We start from the raw sequence: 12,682 nt of genomic DNA, 5'->3' as shown, positions 1-12,682 counted from the left end.
GATGCAGAATCAATGTAGGTCTTCTCAATGTGTGGTCAAATTGAACTGAAAAATAAAGGAGAAGTGGGCAGGGCACAGTGGCTCACACCTGTAATCCCAGCACTTTGGGAGGCCGAGGCCGGCAGATCACTTGAGGCCAGGAGTTTGAGACTGGTCTGGCCAACATGGCAACATCCCATCTCTACTAAAAATACAAAAAATATTAGTCGGTGTGGTGGCGCATGCCTGTAGTCCCAGCTACTCAGAAGGCTGAGGCGGGAGAATCGCTTCATTCCAGGAGGGGGAGGTTTCAGTGAGCCAAGATTGCTCCACTGCACTCCAGCCTGGGCCACAGAGGCAGGCTCCATCCAAGTCTAACCCTGGGGTTTTCTCATGAAGAGCAGAGTGGAGGAAGCCTGGTGAGACCTGAGCCTCATCCCTGGAGAGAATGCCTGTCAGCCCAGACCATTTGGGAAGCAGGAAAAGTAAAGAGAAGCACAAACAGCCACAGACCAATTTCAGGAAATAGTAGTAAGGGAGAGTCGCCGAGCTTGTCAAATCTTGGTTTGAGTTTGGAGGTGAGATGAAAAAGCAGGAACGGGTCTCAGTCCTTCACAGGAGAGACACCATACTCCAGAAGTTTCCAGAGTGTGATGTTTGAAACTGGGATTTGGTTAGTTTTTTTCTTTTTTTCTAACTTTTAATGTAGAAAAGTATACAAGTCACAAATACGCAGGTTAATTTTTTTAATTGTGATAAATTATACATAACACAAAATTTATTATTTTAATCATTTTGGGGGCACAGTTCAGTGGTATCAAGTACATTCACATTGCTGTGCAACCACCACCATCCATCTCAGAACATTTTCATTTTCCCAGGCTGAAGCTTCATTCCCATTAAACACGGTTTCCCCACTCCCTTGCCCCGTGGCCCAGGCCCTGGCAATCCCCATTGTACCTTCTGTCTCTATGGATTTGACTACTCGGGACACCTCATGTAATAGAATTATACAAATTCGGTCCTGCTGCGATGGACAAATTTCACTTAGCGTAATGCCCACAAGGTTCAGCTTGGTGAATTTTATAAACTTGAACCACCTGTGTAACCAGCTCCCTGACAGTGAAACATGTCATTGCTAGCCACACAGACGTCCCTGTGCCCACCTCTGGTCAGTCCCCTCTACCCTCGCAGGACCCCGAGGGCAACCTTGTCCTTTGTCAATGCAGAGAAGGAGGCAGAAGAGGGGAAGACAGAGGTTTCTGCCTCTTACCTCCCCTAGGGAAGCTGCACATTTTATCCGTTTCACACGTTAGGCTTTAGTGTCTCTGCCAAAGAAAATCTGGAAACTTTGGCTTGGGCAATGTTTATATTTCACTCCCAGATTGTACAGATAAATGCCTTGTTTTATTTAGTCTGCCTTTGTTCAACTAACTCCCATTTTTGCGACTCTGTTTAGGCAGCCTCTTCTGGGGGAACCCTGTGCATCCCACAATCTGGAGACATTGTTGGCTGACTGTGACTCACCACCAGACAAATGCCCACCAGAGGACAGTCTCCTTGGCATCTGCGTAACCTCAAAGCGTAACCTCAGTGTCCAGCGCTCAGTGGTTTCTACAATGCATGTTTAACTGAGCAGAGCTGAACTAGTGCTCCCAGGGAACTGACTGATGGAAGTCTGTCTTAAAAGCTGAGCTCTGTAATTCTGCAGCTGTTTGTCCTTGGAGACATCATTTAACTTCTCTGTCTGGGACTCTGCAACATAAGGAAAGTGCCGCAATATTAATCTGCCGTAAAAAGTCTATGAACAAGTGCCTAGGCAACTCTTAAGTTGAACAGCAGTTATCACATCGTCATTTAGTGTGCACACTTCATTCTCTCATTTACTTGAGAGAGATTATTTTAAAATCTCTCATGTTAATCAAACCACATTTCCTGATCTAGATAAAAAGATTTCAGAGTTTAATTACACAAAAAGTAGGTCATGTTACATGAAGATTTACAAAGAAGCCAAGATTTTTTTCTCTTTTTAAAGTACGACTAGGTAATAATAGATACAAGCATATTTTTCTCATTCCTGATACGTGTTTTATTTGGATGCTGTGCTGTGATATTCGAGGATTTGGGACACACTCTTTTAGGTTGCAAGAGAACTGTGAAACGCAGACACCAACAGTAGGTGAAGTGAGATCTTCTGTGTTAGTTTCCGAAACGTCTAGCAGTGGGCCATTCTCTGACGGTGGCCTCGTAGCTGATAAAGAGAACAACCTGCCACGGCCATGTGAGGGGCCATTCCCAGATGGGGGAAGGACTCCAAGTCCCTAAATCTTTCTTAAAATTTTAGACTGAGAATCAACAGAAAACATCTAAATTCAGATAAACAGGCAAAGGTATTGAACAGACTATTCATAACTGTACTTATGACCACAATAAAAATAGAAGAAATGTAAATTTGAGTAAAATAATTAGATATCTATTTGGGGCCTATGAAATCACCAAATGCATTTAAAATTTAATTAGCATGATAGATGATTTCTGTTTTCTTATTTGCATTTGTCATATTTTTAAAAATACTGTGTAGGTGTTATTTTTATAACCACCCAATAGTATTTGAGAATATGCTCTAAAATGAATGAGCCTCGTTCATTTTATTCATGTTCAGGAAACTACAGTCAGCCAGTAGAAACAGTGCAGTAAGCTGGCTGTGCATGGTTTTATTTGTACTTGCCACTTTGCAAATATCATGGATTGGCAGGTGTAGCTCTTATTTTATTAGATACAAGAGAAATGGGAAATGACACAGAATTCCCACACATTGGAAGGGGGCATTTTTTTTTTTTTTTTTTTTTTTTTTTGAGACGGAGTCTCGCTGTGTCACCCAGGCTGGAGTGCAGTGGCGCGATCTCGGCTCACTGCAAGCTCCGCCTCCTGGGTTTACGCCATTCTCCTGCCTCAGCCTCCGAGTAGCTGGGACTACAGGCGCCCGCCACCACGCCCGGCTAGTTTTTTGTATTTTTAGTAGAGACGGGGTTTCACCATGTTAGCCAGGATGGTCTCGATCTGCTGACTTCGTGATCCACCCGCCTCGGCCTCCCAAAGTACTGGGATTACAGGCTTGAGCCACCGCGCCCGGCCGGAAGGGGGCATTTTTTAATTGAGCAGATACTATATCCTGTATGTTATGCTGAGTACTTTACACCTATATCTCATGCCATCCTTAAATGACACTGAGTGGGGCCTTTCCATTGGAAAGAATGCTGCAGTACGATGGCTGATAAGCAGATATCAATGTACAACAAAGCTTGCCATTAAAATTACTTTCAGAAGATATGGTAAGACTGCTTTTTTTGGGTCTTGGATTGTTAGTAGAGCCTCAAAGTTTAATAACCGAACCCCAGGTGCCTAATTTGCCCCACTGGGTCTTGTCACTGACTCACTGGATGACCTTAGTGAAATCGTTTTCCATCTGTGAGTGTGTTTCCTTGCTGTGAAGATGAAACTAAAAATAAATACTGCCTTCATCATGGGTTATGGTAAGGACTAGCTGAGTAATCTTTGCTAAGAAATTGAAACTTTTTCAAGCAAAAGGGGGAGAAGAAAAAAAATGCCTGTTTCATCATATAGGAAACTTGTTTGGGAGTTTTCTGACCCTAAAGTGATATAAATAAAATAGAAGACTTTTCTTCAACCTGCTTTGTTAGAGTATGAGACAAAACTGGCTGAATTCCGGTGTTCTTTGGTGCTGGCTAAGAGCGGCTTGGTTGCCCATGAGCAGGGCGGTCACAGGCTAGTTCCCGGTGGCCACGTGCACTCCGGAGAAAGCGGCCTCCTCCAGCCTGAGCTGTGCTCCCCCATGGGACTGAGTCGCTCGGACTGCCCAGTCTCTTCTCTCCCAAAGCTTCCAAAGCTCACTCTCTTCCAGGTGCTAAGTCCACCATCAATTTTTCTTTGACTAGTCTAGTTTTATTAGTGGTAGTTTTCTGATTTTAAATGGAAAAATTCTGCCTCATTTGCATTATTTTATTAATATACTTTTATTCTTCTCTTTGATGTGAGTGTCCAGTTCTAATAGCTAAGAAGATCCAGGAGTGCAACTCAGAAGTGTAGAAAGAAAGTGGGCTTCAAAGGTAAGGTTTTCCAACTGTCTTACGATGACCTCGGACACTAACCTCTTTGAGCTTCAGTTTCCAATGGGAAATACTAACCTTATAGGGTTGTTGTAAGGATCAGATACCTTTTCTTTATTTATGTTTCATGTCATACAAAACACACATAATGGGCATGGGCACCAAGTTTCTTACCTCATAATATGGTGGCAAAAAAAGATAAGCCCTGCCTTGGTAGAGCCCGTGTTGCGGGGGGAAGCTAAGTCCTAAGTATGGGTCTTTAACTCAGGTTCTAACAGGGGAACAGTCCACAGCACAGTGGGCCTGTCTGTGTTGGGTGCTGATGAGCTCTTCATTTACCGTCCAAATATCAGACAAAAGAACACATGGAGGGGTTATGTGATCTCATGTTGCTCCCATTTTTCACTACTTGTTCAAACAACAGTGACAGAACACCTGGTTCCCATGGGCAGGGAGTTCTGCTGGGCACTAGGAACGCTGACATCAGTGGGACCCTGCCTTGTCCTGGAGGGGCTGACAGTCGGAGTAGGGGAGGCAGACGCCTAAACGGGTGTTACACTTCAGAGCACTGAGCGCCACAGGGCTCTTACAGAATGCTTCAAGCTGGGACTAGGAACTGAGTCCCGAGGATGAAGAGACATTTATGATGCAGGGCGGCGGTGAGATGGTGGGGAAGAAGATGGAGTTGGTGCTTCAGACAGAAAGGACAGAGGAAAAGGCTATAGGGGGACAGAACGTTTTGTGCTTTTGGCATGTCACAGACCAGTTCAATTCAGTGTGAGGAGCTTGGAGGGAGCGGGGGACAGGCAGTTAAGAGGTGAGAATAAAAACTGGAAGTGTGAAGGGGTTGGCCTGCGCGTGGTGCTGACCTTGGAAAAGGGAAGGCAGGTGGGAGACTGGGAGTGAGAGGGGCTGGGGGCCTGGAGGAGGCGTCAGAACCAGGAACAGTCAGGGGGCGGCATTCCAGGGAGGGTGGACAAGACTTAGTGAGTGGCTGGTGTGGGCATTGCGGGGAGGAGGAGACACTGAGGACAGCACCAACATCCCCTGCAGGGAGGATGTGGTGACATTAACCAGGGGAGGCTGAGAGTGCCACCTTTGATGCCAAATCCCACCTCCAGCTCTTCCCTGTGGCCCTGGGAAAATTAATTCTCTGTGTCTCAGACTCTTCACCTGAAAGTGAGGATGACAATAACAGAACCTCATAGAATGTGGCTTTATTGTATAGATTAAGTGAAATGACGCATGTAGACATCATCTTGGAGGAGAAAGAAGGCTTAGGGTGGTCCAGTTCTGATTACATGACAAAAAGCTGCCTCAAGACTCTGAGGACATTATGCCCATCTTTGTCAAAAGAAGGTGAACTGCCCAGTGGAGTGTTAGCTCAGAAGTCTCCAGCTGTGGAAACCCAGAGCAACTCTTGTGAGATTTGCTATCAACCAGAGGCAGGTGGAACTGTGGACCTTACATTTATTTCAGGGCCGGGGCAATAAAAATGTGAGTGAAAGTGTTAAACCTAGTCCCTTGGATTGTTCAGTCTGCAATGCTGGAGACCACACTGGCTCCTGGTGAGACTGTGAAATGGGTGTAGTTTGTTTTGGCCTAACTGCCTCCCAACTTCTCTAATGTTTCTCTAAAGATCGATTCCTCCTAAATCTTCTCTTTAAAGACTTAATTTTTCTAGGGCAGTATTAGGCTCACAGCAAAATTGAGCAAAAGGCACAGAGATTTCCCATGTTCCCCTGCCCCCGACCCTGGCAGAGCCTTCCCCATAGAAAACACCCTGCCCCTGAGTGATCCATCAGCCGCAGCCGAGGAAGCCACACTCACCTGTCGTTATCACCCAGGCTCCACACTGTACAGTAGGGTTCACTACCTCTTCATGGCACCAATAAATAACACAGATTTAGTTGATGATTTTTAAAGGCTATGCACCCTACTGGGAGCATAGGGTAACTACCCTTGCCTGACAACCAAGGCATTTCAAAACCAGCCTGCTCCATCTCCTGTCTCTCACCAAACAATAAAGCTCCCAGTGCTGGAATGACTGAGGGTCTCACCAAGGCCTGCCTGGACACTCACCACTGTTTGTGAGACTTTGCAACCACTTTCTTTCTCTCCATCCTCACATTTGCTTTTATTCTGGACATATCCGACTCTGTGACCTCTTAGCTCCTTCACCCAGTGACCTTGCTTTCCAGTGGGCCACGGCTTCCCTTTCTCACGGTGCAGAATGTGAGTCTGAACCATGTTATCTCTTGCGACTGCTCCACCTCCAGCATCTCAGATTCAAACATCCTCCTCGCTGCCCGCAAACCCTGCCCTGCAGCTTCCTGCTCGAGTATTCCCTGTACAGCCTCCTTTACTTCTGGGTGACCTTTCCTGACCCTCACTTTTTCCCTATTCATGGCCCGCCACTGTTAACTTGCCTGACATCCATGCTGGATTCTGTCCCATCATGTCAACCGTGCCCTCTTTCTGTTGCATGTGCTGGCAAACTTGAAATCTGATGAACCCACTACCCTCACTACACTCGCTGTCTGATCTCTCTCAGGTAGCTGAGGACTGAGGAGCAGCCCCAGCCAGGCAGGTTGGGGTCACGATAAACTCACAGTTACCAACCACACACAGTGCTCTGTCCGGCTGGCCATCTCATTACACCTCTCTGACTTGCTTACTATCCTGCCCCCCGAAAAAGCTTTTCAAACCCTATATCCTTCTGCCTCAAATATCTCACTTCCTCCTCAATGACTTTGCTTCATATGTGACACAAAGAAATGTTAATATCTGCCAAGACCTCCCTCACCTTCCGGCCAGCAAATCAGGAACACAAGCTGCATCTGTCCTGGTTTTCCTCTTCTCTCTTCTCGTTACAGTGGAGTGGCCACTCCTCTTCTGAAAAACACTGATCTCCCATCCTGCTCTGGACATTAAAGCACTGAGAAGTGGTTTTGTGTTCCCAGCAATATGGGAGTCATTGGTGACCTTAATAAAAGCCATATTGAAGTGAAATGAGAGGGAATTAGGTGAAGAGAGAAACAAGACAGTTATAGACAACTCATTTAAGCAATTTCATTATGAAGGGAGGCCATTGCTACTATCTCCAAAACCTTAAGCTATCAGTGATTCCTTTTGCCTTTTCTTCCTCTCTACCCATTCCCTTCAGCCCTTAAACAGACAAAGGTCTCAGTCCTCTAAACAGTAGCAAAAACTGCATAAACAAGAAACGAAAACCCTCCTTCAGCCTTACATCCCTCACCTATTGGCCTATTCATTGCTGCCCTTCATAGTCAGATTTCTCCGTGGAGTTGCCTTGTCATTTTTTTTTATCTTCTAGGCCTTTCACATCTCATTTCAATATTATTTTCTTAAGGTCACCAATGACTTTGAGATGACCAGAACTGCCCCCACTCCCCCTCTGCCAAAAAAAACCCAAAAACAAACAAACAAACAAAAGAAAACACTTTTCAGTCTCCTAACATGTTTTTCACAGGTGGTCCTTGATGGAAGAGTCTTGCAGGTTTGGGGAAGTGACTTCCCGAAGAAGGTTACATCATCAGTTCAACAAATCAACGGCACAGGTGCAGACTGCATACTCTGGAGGCACTGGGCCGTGTCCAGAGAATGCACAGCAGCATGAGACCCAGCTCTGTTCTCTAGGCCCTGTGGACTGGCCTGTGGGGGGCAATGATGGTACGTGGTGGGCACCACACGCAGCAGCAGCCACCAAGGAAGAAGGGCCCCAGAGCACAAAGGAAGGAGTGGGGAGCCGCCTTCGCTGGAGTGGTTGGAAAAGGCTTTGCAGGAGAGGTGGTGCCCAGGCTGGAGTTTGAGAAGTGAAATGGAGGGGCTGAGAGGCTGGGGAAGTGCACTCCAGGCAGTGAAATCAACAGGTGCGACATGCAGGGAAGCTCGTGTCACGCGGGACTGTGAAAGCCCTGGGTGGAAGTGAGGTGTGTGTGGGGCGTGGGGTATGGTGTGGGGATGGCATATGGAGCTGGATTCATGGTGAAATCTGACCAGGAATGCCTGGGTGCTCAAATCTTGGCCTCTGGTCTGTCTCTCCAATCCCAATGACATCAGAATCACTATATTTAGCCTAAGTACGGACCTAGGTGCTAGCAGGTACAGAATAAATGAAAAATGGTTGAATGACTATTTTAGTTCATGAAATTCTACCACATTATTTGTGTCATTTAACTTAAAAGTACTAGGAATAGAGTTAGGCACAGAGTACAAGAGGCAGTGAAACATAATGGTTAGGGCATCATCTATGGGACTAGAGACACAGGTACTGTAACCTTCCCAAAGAAAGTTACATCATCAGTTCAACAAATCAATGGCACACGTGCAGACTGCATACTCTACTCAGTAGACCAGATACTGGCTTCACCACTTACTGTGATTTTGGACAAGTTACTTAATCTCTTTGAGCCATCTGTATACTGGGAATTCTGACAGTGCCTAACTCATAAGGTTATCATGAAGGTTAAAAGAGTTTATAGGTATATAGCACTTAACCCAATGCCTTGTAATGACTCATGATAATTGTTTGTAATTACCATTAATAATAAGTCACAAATAGGTTGGGCACGGTGGCTCATGCCTATAATCCCAGTAATTTGGGAGGTTGAGGTGGGGGAATTGCTTCAGCCTAGAAGTTTGAGACCAGCCTGAGTAACATTGTGAGACCTCGTCTCTATTACAATTAAAAAAAATTAGGCATAGTGGCATACACATGTAGTCCCAGTTACTTGGGAGGCTGAGGTGGGAGGATTACATGAGCCCAGGACTTCGAGGCTGCAGTGAGCTATGATCGTGCCACTGTGCTCCAGCCTGGGTGACAGAGTGAGACCCTGTCTTGAAATAAATAAATAAATAAAATAATATAAGCCACAAACATTTATTACTAAAATTTAAATTATGATTATTTATTGACCATTATGATTGAATCCTCCCAGAGCTCCGATTCGTAATGCCCTCTCTCCCACGTCAATTGCAATCTTTTCCTGGTGTATCTTTTGCTCATTTGAGATTCAGATCACTCACCAAGTGTATCTGTTAGCTGGTAGAACATAAGTTACATGATAAGCACCTGCAAGGAGAATTGGAACAATCATTCATTGACTTAAACATGATGCTATTCCAAAGCTGAGATAGCCCTTCTTCCTTATTTAAAGTACAGTTAGATAATTGATGTGTAAACCAGTATATCTGTCTGGAATTATGTTCTACAGGGCTAAAGAAATGATGATCTGACCTAGGTGTGCACTCTGGAAGATTCCCGTGAAAATCTCTCCATATTTTTTGTTTATTGGCACGTCAGCTTTTTTGTTTATTGGCACGTCAGCTTTTCAGAGGCACTGTTCAGCCAAAGGGCATGTGTTTTTATGTTCTGAAAAATTGTATTAACCAACAGTGTAAAACAACAGAAACCGGTTGCAAAGCTTTCACTTTTAAAGAGTTTCCAAGCACCCTGCCCTTTTCCTAAAGGACTCTTTTCCCTTTTATGGATGAGCACCAGGCTCCAAGACAGTGTAAATAGAGCTTCCTGTTCCAGGGAAGTGCTGGCTCCTGCAGGAGCCCAGGGGTCCTTTGGGAAAAGTTGATAGGAACTATGAGCTGTATGTGCCCTGAGGCTTAGGAGCCAGCTGAGCCAGGAGGGAGGGAAACACATTTAACAGCCCCTTTGTGCAGACTTCAGTCCCAGAAGCACTTCTGGGAAAATAAGTCCAGTGCCATACACACAGTCCCTGTAAAGAATGGCAGGGAAGCTGGCCGGGCTGGAGGGAGCCATTCCCAGATTAGACGCCTAAATCTTTGACCTGGCCACTTTGAGGAACCCAGAGATGTCTGTAATTCCCACAATTCAGGGATCCTGTGCTTCAGATGAGTGAGGTTTCAAGAAACAGAAGAAAACTGAATAGATGTTAACTTTGGCCCGACAGCAAGTATTTTTCAGTGTGGTTAGTGTTTACACACTGAGGACATGAAAATTAATATATATTCTTCTCTCTTGGACTATATTATCTTCCTGTATTTTTAAATGATAATAATACAAAGCATTATTTTTGTGGTTGAGTTGATGGGCCACTCACTTTGATAATTTTCTTTGACTTTTGTTTGCTTTAGAATCTCATCAGTGGTGGCAAGGAAACGAACCAGGAAAGTACAATTAATACTTTTGGACTTATTCATTATGATATTATGACAATCATATTATTTTGATGATAGTTAACATTTACTGAACACTTGCTATGTGCTCAGCAGTGAGTTAAGTCAATAGTCTCCATCCGTAAACAATCTTGCATGAACTTACAAATTGTCTGCTAATTTAATACAAAGTATGTAAACGTACCACCATGCTATCATATTATGTACATTTATAGAGCATAAACAAAAATAAAAACTAAAGGAGTGATGTAAATAAACATAAATATCAGTTCTAATATTTTCTTCTTGCATAAGAGCAGATTGTCTACTGCTGGAGTTTTGGCACCCCTGTTTGAAGCCCACTCTGCAAATACTGTACAAACTGTTATTAATTCCTTGCCCAAGGCCAGTGGGTTATCTTTGTATGTCTACCCTGTAACCTTACTGACTTCTGTAGTTTTTCCATCAGCACTTCCAGGAAGCCACACTATCATATTAGTGTATTCCTATTTCTGCGTCTTCTCAATCTAAATATTAGATGCATGTATTTAAACAGTGTGTCCAGATTTGCTGCAGACTTATCATCTGAGATCCTTAAAACAGTCTGAGTCAAATTTGTAGCTTTATCTTCTGATCAGACATAAGAATCTCAGAATGAGATTTCCTCCTCTGAAGCTTCTTTCTTAATCCAGAAATGAAATCTAAATATCAGTCTTGTTGTGGATAAGATTAAGCTCAGAAACACAGATAAAATTAAGAAAATGGTTCCATTTAGAATAGCAGCAAAAGAAAAATAAAATATTTAGGAATAATAAAAGTGGTGCAAAACATGTACTCAACTACAAAACACTGTTGAAAGAAAAAAAATTTTTTTTTTTTTTTTTTGAGAATGAGTCTCACTCTGTCACCCAGGCTGGAGTGCAGTGACGCAATCTTGGCTCACTGTAACCTCTGCCTCCCAGGTTCAAGCGATTCTCCTGCCTCAGTCTCCCAGGTAGCTGAGATTACAGACGTGCGCAACCATGCCCAGCTGATTTTTGTATTTTTAGTAGAGACAGGGTTTCACCATCTTGGTCAGGCTGGTCTTGAACCCCTGACCTCAAGCAATTCACCTGCCTCGGCCTCCCAAACTGCTGGGATTACAGGCATGAGCCACCACACTTGGCCTGAAAGAAAGTTTAAAAGTTCTAAACAAATGAAAGGTCATCCCATATTCTTGGATTGGAAGACTTAATAGTGTTAAGATGGGAATACTCTTCAAATTGATCTACACATTTAACTCAATTCCTATCAAAATCCTAGCTGACTTATTTCCAGAAACTCACAAACTGATCCTAAAATTCATGTGGAAATTCAAAGAACAGAGAACAACCAAAACAACCTTAGAAAGAAGAACAAGAAGAAAGCATGGAGGACTCATGCTTTCTAATTCCCAAACATAATATAAAGGAAAAGTAATCAAGACAGCATGGTGGTGGCATAAGGATAGACATATAGATCAACAAACAGAATTGAGAGTTCAGAAATAAGCTCTAACATTTATAGTCAGTTGATTTTCAACAAGTGTACCAGGACAATTCAATAGGAAAAGAATAGTATCTTCAATAAATGGTGTTGGGGAAATTGGATATCCACATGCCAAAGAATGATATTGAGACCTTACAATCATGCCATACAAAAAAATTCAAAATTGGCCAGGTGTGGTGGCTCACACCTGTAATCCCAGCCCTCTGGGAGGCTGAGGTGGGTGGATCACCTGAGGTCGGGAGTTTGAGACCAGCCTGACGAACATTGTGAAATCCTGTCTCTACTAAAAATACAAAGTTAGCCAGGCATAGTGGCACATACCTGTAATACCAGATACTCAGGAGGTTGAGGCAGGAGAATTGCTTGAACCCGGGAGGTGGAGGTTGAGGTGAACCAAGACCACGCCATTGCACTCCAGCCTGGGCAACAAGAGCGAAACTTCATCTAAAAAAAAAAAAAAAAATTGATTAAAGATTTAAGGGTAAGGGCTAAAATTATAAAGCACTTAGAAGAAAATATAACATTATAACCTTGGATTAAGCAATAATTATTTTTTATGGCACTGAAAGCACAAGCACAAGCAGCCAATAAGAAAAACAAATAAATTGAACTTCATCAAAATTAAAATCTTTTGTACTTCAAAGGACACTATTAAGATAGTTTACTCTCTTAATAATTAATAATAATAATAATTATTATTACTTTTTAGATGGAGTTTCGCTCTTGCTGCCCAGGCTGGAGTGCAATGGCACGATCTTGGCTCACCACAACCTCTGCCTCCCAGGTTCAAGTGATTCTCCTGCCTCAGCCTCCCGAGTAGCTGAGATTACAGGTGCATGCCACCACGCCCGGCTAATTTTGTATGAGATGGGATTTCTCCTTCTTTAGTAGAGATA

General features: G+C 43.7%; 1 long non-coding RNA gene across 2 annotated transcripts; it reads right to left on the bottom strand.

The window, feature by feature from the left end:
- Nucleotides 1-717: 717 nt before the first annotated feature.
- LOC105482292 (uncharacterized) lies at nt 718-12,225 on the bottom strand. Of its 2 annotated transcripts, XR_011607027.1 has the most exons (4): nt 12,108-12,225; nt 9,156-9,201; nt 6,913-7,091; nt 718-1,734 (listed from the first exon to the last, which is right to left on the bottom strand). It is a non-coding gene; the product is annotated as an uncharacterized lncRNA (long non-coding RNA). The 2 variants fall into 2 exon arrangements; XR_987535.3 differs by lacking the exon at nt 12,108-12,225 and having other exon boundaries at nt 9,156-12,045.
- Between the last annotated feature and the right edge of the window lie 457 nt (nt 12,226-12,682).

The sequence above is a fragment of the Macaca nemestrina genome, chromosome 8, assembly GCF_043159975.1.
Source record: "Macaca nemestrina isolate mMacNem1 chromosome 8, mMacNem.hap1, whole genome shotgun sequence".
Lineage (NCBI taxonomy): Eukaryota > Metazoa > Chordata > Mammalia > Primates > Cercopithecidae > Macaca > Macaca nemestrina.
This window is presented reverse-complemented; position numbering and strand designations above follow the sequence as displayed.